This window comes from Canis lupus, chromosome 32 (assembly GCF_011100685.1).
Source record: "Canis lupus familiaris isolate Mischka breed German Shepherd chromosome 32, alternate assembly UU_Cfam_GSD_1.0, whole genome shotgun sequence".
NCBI lineage: Eukaryota > Metazoa > Chordata > Mammalia > Carnivora > Canidae > Canis > Canis lupus.
In genome coordinates, this window is record NC_049253.1 from 22,168,691 (window position 1) to 22,190,861 (window position 22,171).

General features: G+C 35.6%; 1 long non-coding RNA gene across 2 annotated transcripts in view; it reads left to right on the forward strand.

Annotated features, from left to right (window-relative positions):
* Nucleotides 1–22,171, forward strand: part of LOC111093604 — an 81,300-nt gene that overhangs the window by 11,503 nt on the left and 47,626 nt on the right. Inside the window, exons 2-4 of one of the 2 annotated variants that reach the window (XR_005382839.1) lie at nt 12,001–12,044; nt 12,797–12,896; nt 13,427–13,510. This is a non-coding gene — a long non-coding RNA (uncharacterized LOC111093604). Of the gene's footprint in view, nt 1–12,000; nt 12,045–12,796; nt 12,897–13,426; nt 13,511–22,171 lie in introns of those variants that run through there. The other variant, XR_005382840.1, reaches the window with a different exon arrangement.

Sequence of the window (22,171 nt, forward strand, 5' to 3'; positions counted from 1 at the left end):
CATGAATAAATAAATAAAATCTTAAAAAAAATAGTTCCCTTGATATTATTTTATTTTTTCAATACTAGCCAATTACTAATTGAAGTATAATTAATATACAGTGTTATATTAGTTTCAGGTGTACAATATAAAGATTTAATAATTCTATACATTACTCAGTATTCATCAAGGTAAGTATAATCTTATTTACTTCACTCATCCCCTTACCCACCTTCCTTTTGGCAACCACCAGTTTGTTCTCTATACTTAAAAGTTTATGTATGTCTTTTTTGTTTTGTTTCTTAAATTCCATATGAGTGAAATAATATGATATCTATCTTTCTCAAGCTGACTTATTTCACTTAGCATTATACCTTCTAGGTCCATCCACGTTGTTACAAATGACAGGGTCTCATTCTTTTTTTGTGGCTGAGTAATAGTCCATTGTATATAACTACCAGATCTTCTTTACCCATTCACCTATGAATGGACACTTGGGTTGCTTCGACATCTTGGCTAGGTAAATAATGTTGTAGTAAACAGAGAGGGAATATATCTTTTCGAATTAGTGTTTTCATTTTCTTTGGGTAAATACCCAGTAGTGGAATTATTGGATCCTATGGTATTTCTATTTTTAATATTCTAAGGAATCATCATACTTTTTTCCACAGTGGCTGCACCAATTTGCATTCCCATCAAGAGTGCGTGAGGATTCCTTTTTCTTCATATCCTTGCCAACACTTGTTATTTCTTGTCTTTGTTGTTGTTGTTAGCCATTCTCATAAGTAGAAGGAGATATTTCATTGTGATTTTGGTTTGCATTTCCCTGATGATTAATAATGCTGAGCATCTTTTCATGTGTCTGTTGGTCATTTGTAGGTCTTCTTTGAAAAAATGTCTTTTCAGGTCCTCTTCCCATTTTTTATACAGATTTTTTTCATTGTTGACTTGTATAGGTTCTTTATACATATTGGTTAACCCTTTGTCAAATATATCATTTGAAAATATCTTCTTCCATTTAGTAAGTTGCCTTTTGGATTTGCTGATGGCTTTTTTTGTTGTGCAAAAGTTTTTTATCTTGGTATAGTTCCAATAGTCAAATTTTCCTTGTCTCCCTTGCCTGAGGAGACAAGTCTAGAAAAATGTTTCTATGCCCAATGCCAACGAAATTATTGCCTATGTTTTCTTCTAGGAATCTTATGATTTTGGGTCTCACATTTAGGCCCTTAATCCATTTTGACTTTATTTTTGTATATTGTATAAGAAAGTGGCCCAGTTTCATTATTTTGCATGTAGCTGTCTGGTTTTCCCAATCCAATTTGTTGAAGAGACTTTTTTCCATTGTGTATTCTTACCTCGTCATAGACTACTAACCATATATGAGTAAGTTTATTTCTGAGCTATTATGTTCCACTGATTTATGGTACTATTTTCGTACCAGTGCCATAATGTTTTGATTACTACACATTTGGAGTATATCCTGAAATCTGGGATTGTGACACATCCAGCTTTGTTCTTCTTTCTCAAGAATGCTTTAGCTATTCAGTCTTTTGTGGTTCCATACAAATTTTAGGATTATTTGTTTCAGTTCTGCAAAAAATGTTGTTGGTATTTTGATAGGGATTGCATCAAATCTGCAGATTACCTTAGAAAGTATGGTCATTTTTGACAATATTGGTTCTTCCAATTCATTAGCATGGAATATCTTTCCATGTTAGTGTCATCTCCAATTTCTTTCATCAATGATTTAGAGTTTCAGATACAGGTCTTTCACCTACCTCCTTGGTTAAATTTACTCCTAGGCATTTTATTATCTTTGGTACACCTGTAAATGGAATTATTTTCCTAATTTCTCTTTCTGCTACTTGTTAGTGTACAGAATTGCACAAATTTCTGTATATTAACTTTGTATCCTGTGAGATTATTGAATTCATTTATAAGTTCTAATAGATTTTTAGTAGAGTCTAAGAGTTTTCTATATATAGAATTATGTCATCTGCACATAGTGAATGTTTTATTTCTTCTTTACCAATCTGGATGTCTTTTACTTCTTTTTCTTGTCCGAATACTGGGGTTAGGACCTCAGTTTTTCACCATTATATTAGCTATGGGTTTTTCATATATAGCCTTTATTTTGTTGAAGTATGCTCCCTCTAAATCTACTTTGTTGAGATTTTTTTTAACATGAATGGATTTATACTTTGTCAAATGGTTTTTCTGCATCTATTGAGATGATCATATGTTTCTTACCCTTTTTTTGTCAATGGTATGCATCATGCTATTTGATTTGCCAATACTGAACCACGCTTTCACCCCCAGAATAAATCTGACTTCCTGTGGTCAATGATTTTTTAATATATTATTGAATTTGGTTTGCTAATATTTTGTTGAGGATTTTTACATCTATTGTCAACAGAGATACTGGCTTATAGTTATACATTTTTTCCTAGCATTTTTATCTGGGTTTAGAATGAAGGTAATGCTGCCCTTACAGAGTAAATTTGGAAGCTTTCCTTCATCTTCTCTTTTTTGGAATAGTTTGAAAAAAAATTTGTATTAACTTTTTTTAAATGTTTGGCAGAATTAACCTGTGAAGCCATCTGTCCTGAGCTTTTATTTGTTGGAAGTTATTTTTAATTATTAATTCAATTTCATTGCTAGTATAATGGGATAATTTCTTAACTCTTCTAAGACCTAATATTCTCATCTGCAAATAGGAATAACAATGCAAATGCTAAAAGATTCAGATAAAAACTATGAAGTACACTTGAAATGGAGAAAATATTAAATATGTGCTAAATACAAGTATTAGTTTAAAATAACTCAGAACACTATTATGTATTCTAATACTGAGTAGGCAAATTTGTGTTTTTTGTTTTTCATTTTAAATTTTTACCAACACATACCTAATAAACGCAGAGAAGGATAATCAACAGAATAATTATAACTAAAGTGTCTGATGAGGAAAAGTTGTGTAAAATGGATTTATACACAGGGATATCTTGCATGGTTATAAGTAGTTGAGATGCACACTGGAAAAGCAGTTAATGAAACAGCACTTTTGATGTGAGCTCCATTGGAATGAAAGGATCCAATGGCACCACAGAAGCAGTGACAAGTACTCTATGCAATTGGCCCTTCAGAACTCAAAATAAAGGGAAATTTTTAGTACAACCTAAAGAAGAAATGCTGGCAATGGCTAAACGAGTGCATAATTTGGTGTCTAAATAACAAATGACAACTTTGAGCTTATGAGAGGAAGTTGCAAGCATAGCTTAACATTTATAATAGTGAGGTTGGTTTTATAGATCATTAGTATTAAGTTGATTCTTATTCAAAATAAAGACTACCAAATAAATAAATAAATAAATTAATTAATTAAATTAAAAAGACATACCAAGGAGCCATCCAGAGACAAAATCTGGTTTTAAGGAATAATTTTTCACAAAGTAATAGTGGGCTGACAGATTATTTTACATGGAAAGATAATCAGGTAGTAAAGTTGAGATAATGTCTTGGAGTCACAATGATGAGGAAATTACCATTAAGATTCCACTCTGCTTTAGATTTGCAATCTTATCACCAACTTTGAAAAAACAAAAATAACAGTTGTATTAAAATAAGACTATCGACAGACTACTGAAATTATTTTTTGTATTTTGCAGAAGTGAATTTTGCTCTTAATATACATAATGTTTTACTTGTGGTTTGCTCTATATATTACACATTGCTACTATATTAATAGTAAGACAGAAGAGCATATAAATATCACACACCAACACATGCACACAAGAAGTATCTATGTTAGAGATACATATAAGAAACATGCTTACAATTCTTTATAAACAATAAAGAATATAAATCATAAAGAATTCCTAATCCAAGATTATTTATTTGAAATACAAGAATCTCTTTTTTTAAGATGAGTATATTTTGGTTACTAAAAATGAGCTCTACCTATTTTTTTCCTTCACCAACTTCCAAAAGATATTTCAAAATTCATAAAAATCTCAATATATCATTTAGTTTTAACACTATCAACCAGCAAGGAGACAGGTAATACTTATCTTCCTACACAATACTGCATTTCTACTCTAGGCCTATTGAAGTGTGGCTCTAATAATTCTGTTCACATGTCAACATTAAACAAGCTAACAGCACTCTCTGAGGTCATACTGTACTTCAAAAATATCTTGTTTCATCCTCTAGAGGAAAGACAGGTTCAGAATGCCAAGCAGATTGCTTGAGACTAAGAAAAACAATGTCAGGGCCTGGTGAAGAAGTAAGAGTTTCAGTTCTGCCACTACAATTCTTTAAAATTTAGAAGTAACTTTTTTTGGTGTAGATATATGCAAATTAATGGTTAACAGGGGTAAAACACAATTACTTAACCCCTTTAGAGGAAAAAAGATATTAAAGCACATAAGTCTGAACACATTACTCCAAAACTAAATGTTCACAGATAACCATGATAAGTTATCTCCTCTCAAAGAACACATAAAAGTTGGTTGTTTTATTTTCACTCTTGGAAAACACTAATTTACTAGTGTCAAACGGAAATGGGCACTCAAATTAATTATGGAGCTATTTGTGATTTGTTTTTCTCCCAAAAATGTAATGAAGTGAGTATTCTCTGAAATAGGGGTCACTGTTTAAAATCAGTCAGCATTTGGCATGTTTTGTGTTCTGCTTATGCTCCTTGGCAACAACAGTACAGTTAACCAGAATTTTTTTTTACTGCTCTTTCTGGGTATGTTTGACAACTCCTCACTCCCACAGTCCTTTAACATGGGGCTTCCTCAGTCAGGGATGCAAATCCCACACTGAGCCCATAAAACAATTAGTGGGAGGCCTTGGCATTGCATCCAAGTCCTTCATAAAAAGCCAATGCAGCCAGCTCTGTGAAATTTGACATGTGGGGAGCCTCCATAAAACTCTTTAATGGAAACTGGGGGCTTCTTCTGGAAACGGTTGAGAAGCTAGGCCCTAGCTATATAATTAATGTAGTTATTTAACAAGAGACAATAAGTATTTCAATAAAAATAATCAAAAAGCAATAAAAAAACCTTTAAAACTCTAGGTCATATTTTACATTTATAAAAGAAGTTGAAACTACTCTTTAGAAAAAGGAGTTTATTGTTACATTTAGAAGAATTTGTCAGAATGCCTTTTAACTAATATAGAAAACACAACTAACAGCTTTTTTCCTCTTTCTTCACTGTACCCATGTCCAATTTTTTAAATTTAAATTCAATTTGCCAACATATAGCACCCAGTGCTCATCACATCACATGACCTCCTTATTGCCCGTCACCCAGTTACCCCAACCCCCCACCCACCTCCTCTTCTGCAACCCTTTGTTTGTTTTTCAGAGTCAGGAGTCACTTATGGTTTGTCTTCCTAATTTTTCCCCACTCAGTTCCCCCCTTTTCCTTATGGTGCCTTTCACTAATTCTTTTTTTTTTTTTTTAAGATTTATTTATTTATTCATTCAGAGAGAGCGAAGAGAGAGGCAGAGACACAGGCAGAGGGAGAAGCAGGCTCCCCGCAGGAAGCCCGATGTGGGACTCGATCCTGGGTCTCCAGGATCACACCCCGGGCTGCAGGCGGCGCTAAACCGCTACGCCACCGGGGCTGCCCATAATTCTTATATTCTATATATGAAAGAATGATAATTGTCTTTCTCTGATTGACTTATTTCACTCAGCATAATACCTTCAGTTCCATCCACATCCATGTAAATGGTATTCAGCCTTTCTAATGGCTGAGTAGTATTCCGTTGTGTATACATGCCACATCTTCTTTATCCATTCATCTGTCGAAGGACATCATGGCTCCTTCCACAGTTTGGCTACTGTGAACATTGCTGCTATGAACATTGGGGTGCAGGTGTCCTGTCGTTTCACTACATCTGTATCTTTGGGTTAAATATCCAAGTAGTGCAATTCCTGGGTCATAGGGTAGTTTGATTTTTAACTTCTTGAGGAACCTCCACCCTGTTTTCCAGAGTGGCTGTCCAGCTTGCATTCTCAACAACCGTGCAAAAGGGTTTCCCTTTCTCCATATCCTTGCTAACATTTGTAGTTTCTTGTCTTGATTTTAGCCATTCTCACTAATATAAAGTTGTATCTTATTGTGATTTTGATTTGTATTTCCCTGATGACAACTGATGTGGAGCACTTTTTCATGTGCTTGTTGGCCATGTGTGGGTCTCCTTTGGAGGAATGTATGTTCATGTCTTCTGCCCATTTCTTGATTGGATTGTTTGTTCTTTGGGTGTTGAGTTTGATAAGTTCTTTATAAATCTTGGATATTGGTCCTTTATTTGATATGTCATTTGCAAACACCACATCCAATTTTTGTTTTGTTTTATGATTCTATTTTTAATGGAGATATAACTGACATACAATGTATTAGCTTTAGATATACAACATGATTTAATATATGTATATATTGCAAAATGTCTATCATCAACCACCAGATTGTTACAAACTTCTTTCTTCTCATAAGAACTTTTAAGATCTATTCTCTCGGGGATCCCTGGGTGGCTCAGTGGTTTAGCACCTGCCTTTGGCTCAGGGCGCAGTCCAGGATCGAGTCTCGCATCGAGCTCCCTGCATGGAGCCTGCTTCTCTCTCTGCCTGTGTCTCTGCCTCTCTCTTTCTATGTCTATCATGAATAAATAATAAAAATCTTAAAAAATATATCTATTCTCTCATCAACTATCAAATGTAAAATATCATTAAATATAGTCACTATGCTGTACATTGTATCCCAGACTTATAATATCCAAACTAACAGATGCAGAAAATATATTGGTGATTGCCAGAGGCAAGGAAATGGGTGTGGGACAAGGGAGTCAGGAGGTACAACTTTCAGTTAGAGGATACATAAGTCTATCACATCTGTTTTTAAAACTCACATAAAATTGTGTCTGAAGAATCTTCCAGAAATTCTGAACTCAAGAACAGTGAAAATTTGCAAGAACATACTTTTTCCACCAGTGTCACAATAATCCAGTACAGAGTTTAAAGAATCATTAATATTCATAAACAATTCAAAGACAATTACTTCCAAAGAATAAAGAATATGACAACAAAATAACAGTACTGTCCCCACTTTTATTCACCAACTTTTTCCACGGGAGAAAAAAAATGACTCAAAGTATCTCCTAGGATAATAACATGATCCTAATCATGGTCTTGGGGGTCACATTTTTAGAAAATTAAAGTAAGCTATTTGTACACTGTTAATCTCCATTCCCATATCAAGGGCTGGATGACAGAATCATAGGATTTAATCAAAATACAGAAATGGCTCAGCATATGATACATGGGACATCCCCAGCATACAGAAGGAAGGAGGCTGTCCCTTTTGGCCACAGGAGAGTATGGGAAGGAAAGATGGATGAAGAGTAAGAAGATCATATTTAAGTGATTCTCACAAAAATCAGACTATCTGGCCTAAGCCTTTGGGTGGGGGTGCTGGTAATGGGTAAGTAAAGAAATGTCAATTAAAACATCCAGTTAGTTATACGGCAATCTTCCCTAGAGACTCACATCTCATACATAACCTGAAGAAGGCTGCAGGCCTCCAAAATGTTTTATTAAACACCAGATGAACACCTATTCGTAGGTCACAAATCCATTAGCCACGTTACAAGTAGCATTTTTAAAAATTTATTAGAATAATTTAGAAAAGAGTAAGTTATGTCTCAAGTAGCAAGTGTAAGTGCTGGTTTGTGAAACTTTTGCTATCGTGATGTACCAGTTTTAAATTCATTTCTTATATTTCGTAGCATCACAGGGTGAAAGTAATTGCCCTAGGAGAAGACCGATGCTCAGTTCAACTCCATACTCTACAAGACGTGGAAATATTTATGCAGCTTCGAAGAGGGTGGTGCTAGTTACATATACCTAAGACAGTGCTTCTGGGTATCCATGGGTTGGGCATGGCTTGCAGGGATTCAGAAGTTCCCACAGATCCTAAAGAGAGGTACACCATCCAGCTGAGAGAGTCGGTAGGCTGGCAGAGGCCTACGATGAGGATAAAGGGCTGCTTTACGAAACTAAAAGTAAACAGGAGATAAAATTAAGAATTCAAAAAAATTAAGAATTCATTTCCTGAATTGCTTTAGTGGTACATACCTACATGTCTACCCAGAAGACCTGCCACCCCTCAACAGACATATGTATAGATTTAAATCAAATCAGGCTCCCAATAGCAGAGAACTCACAACAAAGGAGAGAATACTGAATGGAATCATTGTCACAGAAGTAAATCCTGCGTGACAGGTAGAGATGCCATTTACTGAGTAACAAGGGAAAGGTTAAGAGAAAATAAAATATTGAGTATTTTACACCAAAAAGAATAAGTCAACCAGAAGTGGCCTAATCCAGAAGAAGCTAAAATACTACTAACTGGCAAGGACATATTCTTAATAGCCAGATACTCCTCAAAGAGTAAGCTCATGTCAAGTTTAAATATGTTAAAGATACAAGTTGCATTTCTTATGAATAATACTGAATAAAACTATCCCCTTGCTACATCCACCATTTAAGATGAGCCTACACATAAGAATAAAGCATTTGCTTTCTTACTAAAACACTATGAGATATACATATTTATACAATTTTAACAGAATTTCCTAACACAAATCTGAGAAAAACTAAAGAAGAGTATCTTTCATTCTAGAATAATTTTAATTGAGGGACGCCTGGGTGGCTCACTGGTTGAGCATCTGCCTTTGGCTCAGGTCGTGATCCTGGGGTGCTGAGATCGAGTCCCATATCAGGCCTCCTACAGGGAGTCTGCTTCTCCCTCTCCCTATGTCTCTGCCTCTCTCTGTGTGTCTCTTATGAATAAATAAAACCTTTAAAAAAACAATAATTTTAATTGAAAAAATCCTTTTGTTATTATTTATGGAGTTGATAAGATGATAAAATGTGCATATATACAAACAAGTGGCAACTATGAAGTAACAGAAATAATCAAATAAGGTTATAACTGAAAGTTGGTATTTTCCTTTATACTTTCATTTACATCATTTCTTTATACTAATGTTTATAATGTTAATTAAATGTGCCTTGATTTCAAAAATATTTATTTAGAGTCAAGAGAAGATCTAACATTTGTCAATCTGTAAAATTATACTCAAATTATTTAAAAAATAATTTTAGTTATATTTTACAACTTAGTCCAAACTAGAAAGATCAAGTTCAGTGTATTTTTTGCAAGGATGGGGGGGGGGGGGGGAAGAGGTGAGAATTGGTTCAGAAATAGTGATTCAAAATGGTTTTGATAACTATCAATTTCCCTGAAGGTATTAAAACTTCAGTGGTTTTTTCCAAAGTAGAATTCAAATAATTCATGTTCTTTCCAGGTTGTGGTTTTAATTAATTATAAAATGGAAGGGAAAAAGGAAAGGGCAGCTAAAAACAGTCAATGCCAATGAAAGATGGATGATCCAAATACTCAGTTTTAAAGATTTCAAAGCATGGACAGGTGACTTAATATACAATAATACCTTCAAAGCTACAAATGCAAATTAAAGGCTTTTTATTATTGGTACCTGCTAATATTAAGGAGGTCACATAAATTTTTTAAATTTGGAGTAAATTATCTCTAATCATTCTGAAGTCACCTTCAACAGCAAACTTTCCAATTTAAATTATCAAAACTTCCCTAAGAGATATTATATAATCATTAGCTCTATTATGTGCCATAACAAATGCATTTCCTATAGTGTAATGTATTACTACTTAAATATATGTACATTATGAGGTACATGTTAACACCTTACAATTCTAATAAGTTTTTTAGACAGCTTTTTAGTCAAAATGGGATTAAATATGTTTTCACTTTAATCTGTATGGTCTCTTTTTCCCTTATTCCCCATGACCACCACCTCTTGTTTGGATCATCCATTTCTTTTTTTTTATATATAAATTTATTTTTTATTGGTGTTCAATTTGTCAACATATAGAATAACACCCAGTGCTCATCCCATCAAGTGCCCCCCTCAGTGCCCGTCACCCAGTCACCCCCACCCCCTGCCCACCTCCCTTTCTACCACCCCTAGGTTCATTTCCCAGAGATAGGAATCTCTCATGTTCTGTCTCCCTTTCTGATATTTCCCACTCATTTTTTCTCCTTTTCTCTTTATTCCCTTTCACTATTGTTTATATTCCCCAAATGTATTTCTACTGGCAGATCTTGAATATTATCATCAATTCCAAATGTTTTTCTCAAGAATCACTTATTCAAACATCTTAAAGAAACCATCAACTTCTCTCCTCCAAGCCTACTTACTATTCAACAGTATCCAGGAAGACAATTCTTAGTTCATTGGAACCTCGAGTTCATAAACTCTTCAATTCTCTCAGAATTCATCATCCTTCTTCCCTGAATGCTTACTTATCTATCATCAAGCTCATAGTTTCAATTACCAAGTATATACAATCCGACCCAAATGAAAATTCTGTGTTTCAAGCCTATATATTCAACCCAATATTATAAAACCAAGCTCATTTGCTTCACCCACAAATCTGGCCCTTTTTCAGCACTCTCTCTCTTAATGAATAAGTTCCATATCTTCAGTTGTTGTATAAGCAAGAAATCTAGAAATCATTTTGAAACTACCTACCTTCCTCCCATTTTTCCAATCACCAGATCCTGTCCATTTCATACCCTACTCATCCTTCAAATTTGTCTGCTTCTCTCCATCTCTATCACTCAAACTCAACCCTTTAATGACCCACCTCTATAAATCAAATAAACCTCCACATCTCTGAAAGCATCATACATGTCTCCTTCATACCACTTATTAGTACTGCAATTTTACATTTTGTGGTGTGATTATTTGAATAATATATATCTTCCACTAAATTTGCACTGTCCAATAAGACAGCCAGTAGCCAGCACATGCAGCTATATAAACCTAATTGTAATTAAGTAAAATTAAGGATTCAGTTCCTCAGTTACACTAGCTGCATTTCAAATATTCAGTAGCCACATGTGCCCAGTGGCTACCACACTGAACAATAAAGATATATGCTTCCAAAATCACAAAAAATTCTATTGAAAAGTGCTACACTAAAACATAAACTCCATGAGAGCATTTTGTACCCACCATCTACCACCTATCACAGAACCTGAAACATAGTTTCCGGTTCTCTCTCTCTCTTTCTCTCTCTCTCTCTCTCTCTCTACACACACACACACACACACACACACACGGAATGAACTAATTAGTGAGAATGAACATAAGACAACAGAATGGTGACCAGAAATTACCTTCTAAACACCACCTATTATTTGGCACATCTCTTTACCACTCTAACATAACCTCTTAAGAAAGCAAAGTTTACATACGATTCTAAGAGTACTGGAAATTTGTGATTCAAACCTGTCCTACTATGAATCTCATTGACTGCTGTAGTCCCAATTCTCATAAGGGTTAACAAAAGGAAATGACTTTTTCAAAATAAAAAATTATTGGCAGTGACAGAAATTCTGCATCTCATTCCAAGAGTTTTTTGTTACTGCTGTTGTTAGTAATCTTAAAAGAATCATTACTGCCTCTGAGATAAGTAAGTTTATAACTTAATAATGTAGGTCACAGCATCTGTTGTTGAAATGGAGATAGAAAGCACAATCTCTGCTTATGAGCTATATAATACATTGGAAATTATTACCTAATGGGATCTTTACTAGCTGTAACTAAAATTATGTTCAAGTAAAAAAAAATTAAATCAAATCCTCATGAACCCAAGGATTTGCACCTCTCCCAAAAGCCATATATATTCTTGAATGCATTTAAAAGTATTTTTTTCCAAGACTTACAAAAATTCTGAACAATTTTAAGGAAAACTGGCTTTGAAAATTGGCTGGAAAAAAAGTAAATAACTAAAGCATGTACATAATGAAAAATAAAGCATGTACTAAATCAGAATGATGTGCATGAAATACTAGATCAAAACTTAACATTCAATTCTAAGACTTTACCTCCCTAAATTTCAGATCCTTATGTGCATTGGAATATGTCTGGCTGATACTGGAATAAGGTAAGAAGAGAAAAATGCCTTTATAGGACATCCCAGAATCACCTGCAGGGCATTCTCAAGCTAGAAATTTTTCTCAAACCCTTTTACTCTCCTTAGAAATTTTAATACATCCTCGCTGCGGAGACCTCTAGTCATCTACCAAAGATGTGTTGTTATCTTCAATAGCACTGAGTTGTCAAGAAGCAGTGGTCCAGCAGGTGACCACATTCCCCTTACTCCTGTGCATTTTGGCGGGGCCCTATGCCTGATTCTCATTAAGGGAACATAAGCAGAGTGACATATATGTCACTTCTGGGCTTAGGTAAATTAAAATCTTTTTTTAAAGATTTTATTTATTCATGAGAGACACAGAAAGAAAGAGGCAGAGACATAGGCAGAGGGGGAAGCAGGCTCCATGCAGGGAGCCTGATGCGGGACCTGATCTCAGACCTGGGGACCACGCCGTGAGCCAAAGGCAGGTGCTCAACCACTGAGCCACCCAGACGTCCCAGGTAAATTAAAATCTGATAGAGTTCCTCAACATTCTCACTTCTCCTATATGGCATTTGGCTGGAGAACCCCCAATGCAATTTTGGAAGCCACATGCTGAAAAGGTTTAAGCATCTGTTGGCCTAGATCCCCGAGCAACTATAAGGAGCCAAGCGCACTCCCTCCTGCCTAACCTCCCACCCACTACCTTATTACCAGTCAAAAACTCATTCTGTATTTAGGCAAGAAATAAATATCTAGAGTGTTAATCCATTTGTCTTTAGAGATTCATCTATTACAAAAACCAGACTGATCTTGGCAAATAAACCCCTCCATGTGGACATACCCTCCTACCACTGCTCAAGATCAAGAGTTACTGTTATGGTAAGCCACCATTTCATGGTAATATGTTATTATGTAGATATACAGGGAGGACTAAAGGGAGGATGAAAATGCTATGACTATAGTATTACCTAGTACCTTTCAAATCTCTCATATTGGGATATCAGTTATCAGGCTTAATCTACATTCACTTGTGCAAGTATTAAATAATTTAATATTGTATTATCTCTACAAATGCTTTGGTAAATATCATGAGATCAATAAAATTTTCTGCATTTCTACAAACTACACCAAAGACCACAGCTACTAGAAACTGAACCATACATTGTAAAATCTGGCAAAAACAAATTGCCTATAGTTCTTAAACACACCATGAGATTTTACAAAGAATGGCACATTCTTTGTTCATATTAGCCAATAAGCTTCATGTTTCAAAACACAGCTCAGGTGTAACCTCCTCTTGGCAAACTTCTCCCCACCCTCATTCCTAGATAGAGTTAATCATTGCCATCTCTTGTCCTTTTCACACTATATTGTAATTTAATGGTTTATATATCAATTCTCTCTTCTAGATTCACTAAGGAAAAATTTGAATCTCAGAGGCGGGCACCAAGTCAGTGAAATTTGCACTCTAAATAAACACTGATGAATGAATGAATGCTTTTCTCAGCTCATTCCACTATACAAAGAAACTAGTCTGTTTTGAATAAATTAGTATGTATCACATATCCAAAAACAAGTCAATGAGGTAAAAAGCAGGGAACAGCATACATGATTGTTGTAAGTACTAGATGAGTCAGTTTAATAAGTTTTCTTCATCAGTAAATTTTATAGCTAAATTATTTAAAATTTTAAATTCTCTAATTTCAGTAGAAATTAGCAATTACATCTAAACTACATACATTTACAAATTATGTTGAGTACTCATGTTTACATATATAAATTACTTGGCATGATTATGTGTCCTTTTTTGCCACTGGTCTCTAATGGCAGAAAAGAGTTCAAAGGACTTGAATTTACTTCAGAGTCCCAATGTACCTGGAGTCCCAATGTAAGCTCAGGGCACTGCTACCACCTGAGATACCTGGTATGTTTAGTTTTAGAGAAAAGGGACACCTGGGTGGCTCAGAGATTGAGCATCCTCCTTTGGCTCAGGTCGTGACACCAGGATCCTGGGATCAAGTCCCTCTTCAAGCTCCCCACAGGGAGCCTGCTTCTCCCTCTGCCTATGTCTCTGCCTCTCTCTCTGTCTCATGAATAACTAAATATTAAAAAAAAATAATTTTACAGAAAAAGTACTGCAGAGAATAATATGAAATAAAGCATGTTTTGAAGTGAAATCACCTTCTATTGAGGCCAGAAGGTTCTCAAGAGGAGAGATGAGAGTACCTTCCCTTATATCAGAGTCTCTTGGTTGCTATAAACCTTATCTCTGCCTTTAAGGCACAAGGTCTAGAGTAACCCCAGAATCTTTAGTGTGAATATGTCACCAAACCTGCTTAAAAGTAGATTTTAAACAAGCTTTGTGAACCTACAATGCCTTTTATAGGCTCTTAAAACTGACAAGAAAGCCTCAAGTATGGTTTCCTATGAGAAGGTGTTAGTGAATGAGAATGCCTCTTTGGGACCCAGCTCAGAAATGCTTTGTTCCAGCTACAGAAACAACTTAAGGGGAAATATGAAAATTAATTAACATTCCAGGGATCCCCTGCAACCACAGGCACCTGGAGACACAATGGGCCCCACAATCTCTAGCCATTCAGCCGTGCAGGGCCTTCCGAATGGGCTGAGCCACCACTGACCCTGAAGGCGTGTGAAGGCTGTCTGCTCTATTGTCTCCCTCTTGCAACACCTCACAAACCATTACAGTGAGAAGGAGAAACAACTAAATACTATGTAAGATGAGGAGGGAGAAGGAGGAGTGAAGCTCAGAGTAAGTTTTCTGGGAAGCACCTTCAAGGCCTATTAACACAGGAAGACTTGATGCAGTTATTGCTCAAACGTGTTAGTTGTTATTCTGGACACCTTCCATATGTTAAATATTTTAATCTTTACAACAGTTTCATGAGGCAAGCACTATTATCTCATTCATGAAGAAGCTGAGCACAGAGCAAGTGAGTACCTTGCTCAAAGCCACACACACTTAAGTGGCAGAGTCTGGCAGTCATTTTCTAGATTTTGCCCTCAGCTCTATGTGACAGCTGCCTCTTGTGTTGGATATTTGGTATGGATAAGCCTACAGTGAGTGGGTTAGTGTCCAAATTTTTTCCCAAAACTTCATGTCCACTCAGAACATTAGAAATACAGTCTTTTGCAGAAATAATTAAATGAGGGCACAGTGGATAACATGGGCCTAAATCCAGCAGTGTGTATCTTTATAAGAGGAAGAGAGGACACAGAGAGAGTCAAGAGAAAAAGGCCACATGTAGGTGGAAGCAGAGACTGGAGTGCAGCCACTACAAACCAAAGAATGCCAAGGACTGCCAGAAGCTAGGAAAAGACAATGAAGGATTCTTTTCCTAGGCCTTCAGAAGGAGCATGGCCCTACCAGCATCTTGATTTCAGACTTCCAGTGTCCAGAACTATGAGAAAGTTCATTTTGCTGTTTAAGCTACCAATGTAGTGGTAATTTCTTAGAAGCAGTCCTAGAAAACCAATAGAATAAAATTACGAGAAGATGAGAACTGTAAACATGGAGAAATTGATAAAACAAATATGGGTTTTTCATAATTCTTTTAGAGAAAATATCTGACATGAATGCATTAATAAGGCACCACTGAATGTGATGAAAAGTCCTGTCTTCATCTGCAGATAGCCATCAGCCAGCCTATCCTTCACTCAAGACTGAACTATTGAAACGAATTACCACTTACAATAAAATTAAAGCTGAAGATAAAATTTGGGGATCATTGCCATAACAGATGGTACAAAGAGCCTTGAGAAAGGCTGAGATCATTATAGATAATGGTGTAGGGTGGAAAAAAAGGAGGTTGATCTGAACAAATATTATAGAGTTTTAGGATGAGAAGGCAAGCAAGAGAGCCTAAGATGCTGATAGCAGAAAGATAACAGTGAGGGAAGAGCATCAGAGAACAGAAGATAATAATATTTTAAGAAGAAGATCGAAATAATGCTGTTGCATGAGTTAAAAAGTGACCAAAAAGCCAAATTCAAATGTAGTGTTTAAAATACAAGCCATGCGCAGCCCCGGTGGCTTAACGGTTTAGTGCTGCCATCAGCCCGGGGTGTGATCCTGGAGACCCAGGATCGAGTCCCACATTGGGCTCCCCGCATGGAGCCTGCTTCTCCCTCTGCCTATGTCTCTGCCTCTCTCTCTCTCTCTCTGTGTCTCATGAATAAATAAATAAAATCTTAAAAAATAAATAAGTAAAAATAAAAAATAAAATAAAATACAAGCCACACTAAGTAGTATGTTAGATTTACCCTTACAAAATTTGGGGATTCCAATATACTATCAAATCTGATTCAGTCTAGAAGATGCAATTTTTACTAAAAATATCTTCTTGTCTCTGGTTCAAGGTTGTCAGGTGAGGTTTCCCTGGAGTACTGCCAGTGGCACACACTCAGCGTTTCCAGTATAGTCACATGGCATAGGAAAGTCTCTACACCATGGGAATATATCACAATACACTGAGAGGTTTTCCAGATGGCACATGCCCAGCTACCACCTCCAACATTCCAAAGCAAGGCATCTAGGGAAGGACACAGGAATGTGCATTCTGAAAAACCTCCCTATGTGATTAATTCTATCACACACCCCAGAGATACTGATTGGAAAGTAAGGGCTATGATGTGAACATTATGCCAAGAGGTACTCATAGGTGACAACAGGTAAAACACTCAGATATCTACTTGCTTACAGCTGGGATAATCCTGGCAGAGATTAGAATTCAAAAGTTGTTCTGTAAAACCCATAAATTGACTAAATCACAACACAAGATCTTGGTTGTATGAAGAGGCCAAAATGTGAGCTATTCTCTAAAAACTGAAAATAAAAGATATATGATTGTCCTCAAGTGTTGAATTCAACATTAATAGATCCAGACCAGGGAGATGTAAAATGAAAAGATGTGTCTTTCTTGGATGAACAGTCAGGAATACTAATTGTGAGTCATGAAATGTTTTTGCTTTTGGCTGTTGCCCCTCTAGTGTGAGTATTTTATGTGATTTTTGCCCATATAAAACGCAAATGCCTGGTCTGAAATACAGTGGTGTTTGAACTGTTTTTTTTTTTTTTTTTTTGACATAACAAAAATAACAAATATCAAGCAAAACCAAAGGAAAAAAAAGTTTCAGTTTTACTTTGGTCCCCAGAGGCATTTTCAAGGCATTTACCCATGTGGGTTCCCAAATCAACTAGACTTGACTCAAAACTGATTGATTTATCAAAATATCTACAGGAAGAAAATATCAACCTGAAGGGTTACTCAGCTTTAGCTGCCAGGAAAAAGTATGGTCACTGGAGATAAAGTGAATTACATCCAAACACTATTCAGAACAGAAAAATCTTGGCTGAGCAGAAACTAAGTTTCCTTGTCAAAAACAAATCTGAACTGTGAAATACTTAGCTGAAATCACCAAAATTACTTTGTTAATTTTACCATACATTAAGTATTCCTTTGTAGCTTACTACTTTCCCAAAGGGAAATAACATAAATGAAAAAACAGTGATGGATAGAGAAAAAAATTAAACTCTACTACTTAAATTGTAAAACATATCATCATTCTCTTAGTAAATATAAAAAAATCCAAATTTTTCATCATGACAGGAATGTAAACAAACACAAAGAAAATCAGAGAGACATTACTGTCCTGCCCACGTGCCCATGCCAGACTGTGATAAATTTGGCCCACAGGTAATAAGCTGTAGCAGCCAAGCATATGTAGGCATGTTGTGCAGGGAGCCCTTGGCATCTCAGCCGCCAGGAATGCAAAGGAAGACAGAATGTGCAACAGGATCACACCAACTACCTTTTGGGTACATGTATAATGGAGGTAATTAAAAGTGGAATATTGAAGGAAGGCTATGTAAATATAAGATCTGATTAGCTAGAAGAGACCTGCTTTTCATAAAATCCAAGTCAAGAGAAAATATAGTTAATTTTCACTGATAAATTGATATAAACAATACCTGTAGTTATTCAGAGTTGCCTTTAAGCTTTAAACTTATTTTAAGAACTCAAGTTTTTAAACTATTAACTGTTCTGCATTAGTAATCTAGTGGCCTGAATACAGAAGTAATGCTAAATGATATAAAGTCTGTGTATTCCAAATAGGATTAAAAGTGGGAAATTTGCTATGTCTATCTAAAGCTGTCCAATGAAAAATAAAGCATAACTTGCTATTTAATGAGTAAATATGAGAAAATTGATTTAAATTAACTCATGATACTAGGTTAGGCAAGAAATCCGTGACACTAACCATCATGACCATCTTAAACCAAAGGAAAAAATGTCCCCATCTTTGAAAAATGTTTGTAAAGGAATTCACAAATACTATACCAGGTAAGTGAAGAAGTCTATTTTAAAATTACTTATTGAAAATAAATCTTATAGTGTCTTCTGAAAATAGGGATTAAAGATTCCAAGACTTCCAAGCTCAGAGTTATTAAAAAAAAAAAAATGTGCCCCAAGCTGAGGGTAGACTATTTTATACAAGATAAAATATTTTCTTGTGGCATTTGAAGCAGACACAGAGAATTCTGAAGGATGATGAAGGAAAAACAAGTAACAGAGCAATATAATAATCTGAGCTGGCTTTTCTTGTTATTTGCCACGTTGTATAGTAAAATCAAACCAATGCTAAAGTGACCAGGTTCACAACCAATCTTTTTCATATTGAAGTTTCATAATCTATCTTAAAAATCATGAACTGACCTCCATGCCTGCTAACAGAGAAAGTAATGATGATCACATCTTCCATTTTAGAAGCAAAGGAATGCTCACCACTGATCAAAATTTTATAATCTCTGATTTCTCTCACTAGCAATTCACAAAACACTTAGGGTGGCTAAGCTGAAACCAGCATAACTACTTACTACAAACCCGGTGCAGTAAATATTATTTACCAGTTAACTGAAGCAAGGAATGAGAAATCTGAGCTAATTTGATAGCCTGCATTCCTGTTTGCTACATTGTTAATATACATTGTTTACCACTTCCTAGAATATGGGAATAAAATTAACATGAAATCTGAGGAGGCAAAGTGCCTGAAAGGTACTAGTCATGCAAAGTCACTATTATAGGCACTAATTATAATTGAACAGCGTATTCTAAGTGATATGGCCACATATATACTGAAATATTGCCATGCACTGAAATATATTTTAAAGCAGGTCACTAATATCAGATTACTATCTAATGAGATGCTGTATGACATTTATTTAAAGTATAAAGAACTATGTAAACAAAGTATTGTACAGAATACAAATATGACATTCTTTAACTTCCTTAATATAGGATTCCATATTTGCCTAAGATACATAAGGCAGGTTTTATGTATTAAAGTTTAGGTTTACGAAATAAAAGGTAAATGTTCATGTATTTCTGCACTTTACCAAGTGTATTATTTTTCAAGTTTTCTGCCGTAACAAACCCTACAGACTGGGTAGCTTCAACAACAGAAATTTATTCTCTCACAATCTAAATGCTCCAAGCCCAAAATCAAGGTGTTGGCAGAGTTAATTTCTCCTTTTTTTTTTTTAATGACTGTATTTTTTTAATGATTTTATTTATTGGACATAAAGAGGGTCAGGAACAAGCAGGGGGGAGGGACAGAGGGAAAGGGAGAAGTAGGCTCCCCATCAGAGCAGGGAGCCTGACATGGGGTTTGATCCCAGGACTCTGAGATCATGAACTGAGCCCAAGGCGGACACTTAACGCTTAAGGACTGAGCCATCCAGGAGCCCCAAAGCTGATTTCTTTTTTTTTTTTTAAAGATTTTATTTATTTACTTATGAGAGACAAAGAGAGAGAGAGAAACAGAGGCATAGGCAGAGGGAGAAGCAGGCTCCATGCAGGGAGCCCGATGCAGGACTCAATCTCGGACCTCCAGGATCACGCCCTGAGCCGAAGGTGGCACTAAACCGCTGAGCCCCCCCAAAGCTGATTTCTTCCAAGGTCTCTCTCCTTGGCTTGCAGATGGCTGTCTTTTCCCTGTGTCTTCACGTGGTATTCCTTCTATACGTGTCTTAATCTCTTCTTAGAAGGATAGTCATATTGAATTAAGCATCACCCTTATGACTATTTTAACTTAAACATCACTTTAAAGACCTTATCTCCAAAAATAATCACATTCTGAGGACTAGGAGTGAGTGCTTGAAAATAAGAATTTGGGGGGATACAACTCAACCCGTAACACTAAATAAGCATTTGTTTCATAAAATTCAAACTGAATTCTTTTAAAAACACTGGATCCCAGGTACATTTTAAATAAACTACGTTTAAAAAAAGAGTGAGCAATCTACAACTTTATAGGAATATAATTTTCTATGGAAATAATATGTCATTTTAATTTTTTCAAATTAAAATAAGGCAGTACACATTGTTGAGACTATTCAAAACATGATAATAGAAGAGCAAGAACAGGAAATACACAGAAAGTGGAAATCATATGACACATTAGAGATACAAGTATAAACAAACATCCTACTGTGTCCAGATGGATACTAAGCTTAACTGAGATTTAATCAGAAAGGCATAAAAAAGAAATAAAGATATTAAAGAGGTACATAAAAAAGGGGTAAAAGGTATAATAAAGGAGTAAGGGTGGGAGTAATTTGGTTCTTATCTTTCACAGAAGGGTAGCTGACACGTTGACCCTGAGAAAGAAACGACTAAGTTCTAGGAGGCAAGTAAAGAAAAATTAGTATAGAAGTATCTCACAATGTCTTTTACAGTAAATTCACTTGGCATATAATTTTCACCAGTCATGTCACATGCATAAACTAACAGGCAGTGAAAAAGCATTCACACACCCAGAGATTATTTATCCTTTTATTCATTCATGCACCAATTATTACCGAACCCTACTGTGTGCCAGACATTAAACTCTAGATGCCTGAGAGCCAAATATCAAAATCCCAGCCCTCTCAGAGCTTCCGTAATAGTGAACATACGAGAAAGGCAGAAATTGTATTAAACAATTTGAAAAGACTGATTTGAGAATAAACGAGAACAGAAAACCAAAGCATTTTCATTGCTCTTAACCATTTCTTCACTGAAATGAAGCCTAGGAGAGCAAAGATCACCAAATGAGACCACTGAGATATAAACAGTTTACATTTTCTTCAATATGTTAAATTACAAGTGAATGTATTCAAAGAGATAAAAAATTCCAACAAATTAATCTACAACTCAAAGATTAAAGGATTCTACTTTTTAAAGATAAGATAGACATTTTAAGTTAAAATTTCAAAGAGAAAAGTTGAGAAAATGTATAACATTCATGTGCTTACTAGCCACATTTATCAAATATTAACATTCTGTACTTTTTGCTTCAGAAGAATCTTTTTTTTCCAGAAATAGAATGTTATAGATAATAGCTAAAACACCCCCTAAGTACCACCACCACCCTTTTCTCTCCACAGATAATCTTCAGAGTAGTCTTTCCATTTAGGTTTTTTTTTTTAAAGATTTATTTATTTATTTATTTATGATAGACATAGAGAGAAAGAGCGGCAGAGATACAGGAGGAGGGAGAAGCAGGCTCCATGCCGGGAGCCCGACGCGGGACTCGATCCCGGGACCCCAGGATCGCGCCTGCGCCAAACCGCTGAGCCACCCAGGGATCCCCCATTAAGGTTTTTTATTTTAATAGGTATGGATGCCTGGATATAATAGATAACTATTGTATTTTGTGGGTCAAAGTTTAATAGCATTTAACTATACAAATTCTTTGTAGTTTGCTTTTCTTCTATTTTCTCTGTGGGCCAGCTCAGCTAGCTCGCCTGCTTGCTTGCCTGCATTTTTTGTTGGATGTATCCCATTGGTACAGGAAGATCTAACTCATTCATTCCAGTTGCTATAAAGTATATACAGTATAAATAAATCTCAGTTATTTGTTCCTCAACAAGGGAGTGCTCAGGTTGTTTTCTTTACACACTCATGTGCATGCACATACAGTTTGCAGAGAGTGGATTGAGAAAAAAAAAACAAAGAATTTCAGGTTACCCTCTTAACCATTCCATTGTTAAAACTGAACCAAATAAAGCAGAGATCATATATCATCTATATTATATGTATGTATATAGCTAGATCGAGACCAAAGTCTACCTATATCAATCAATCTATCTGTTC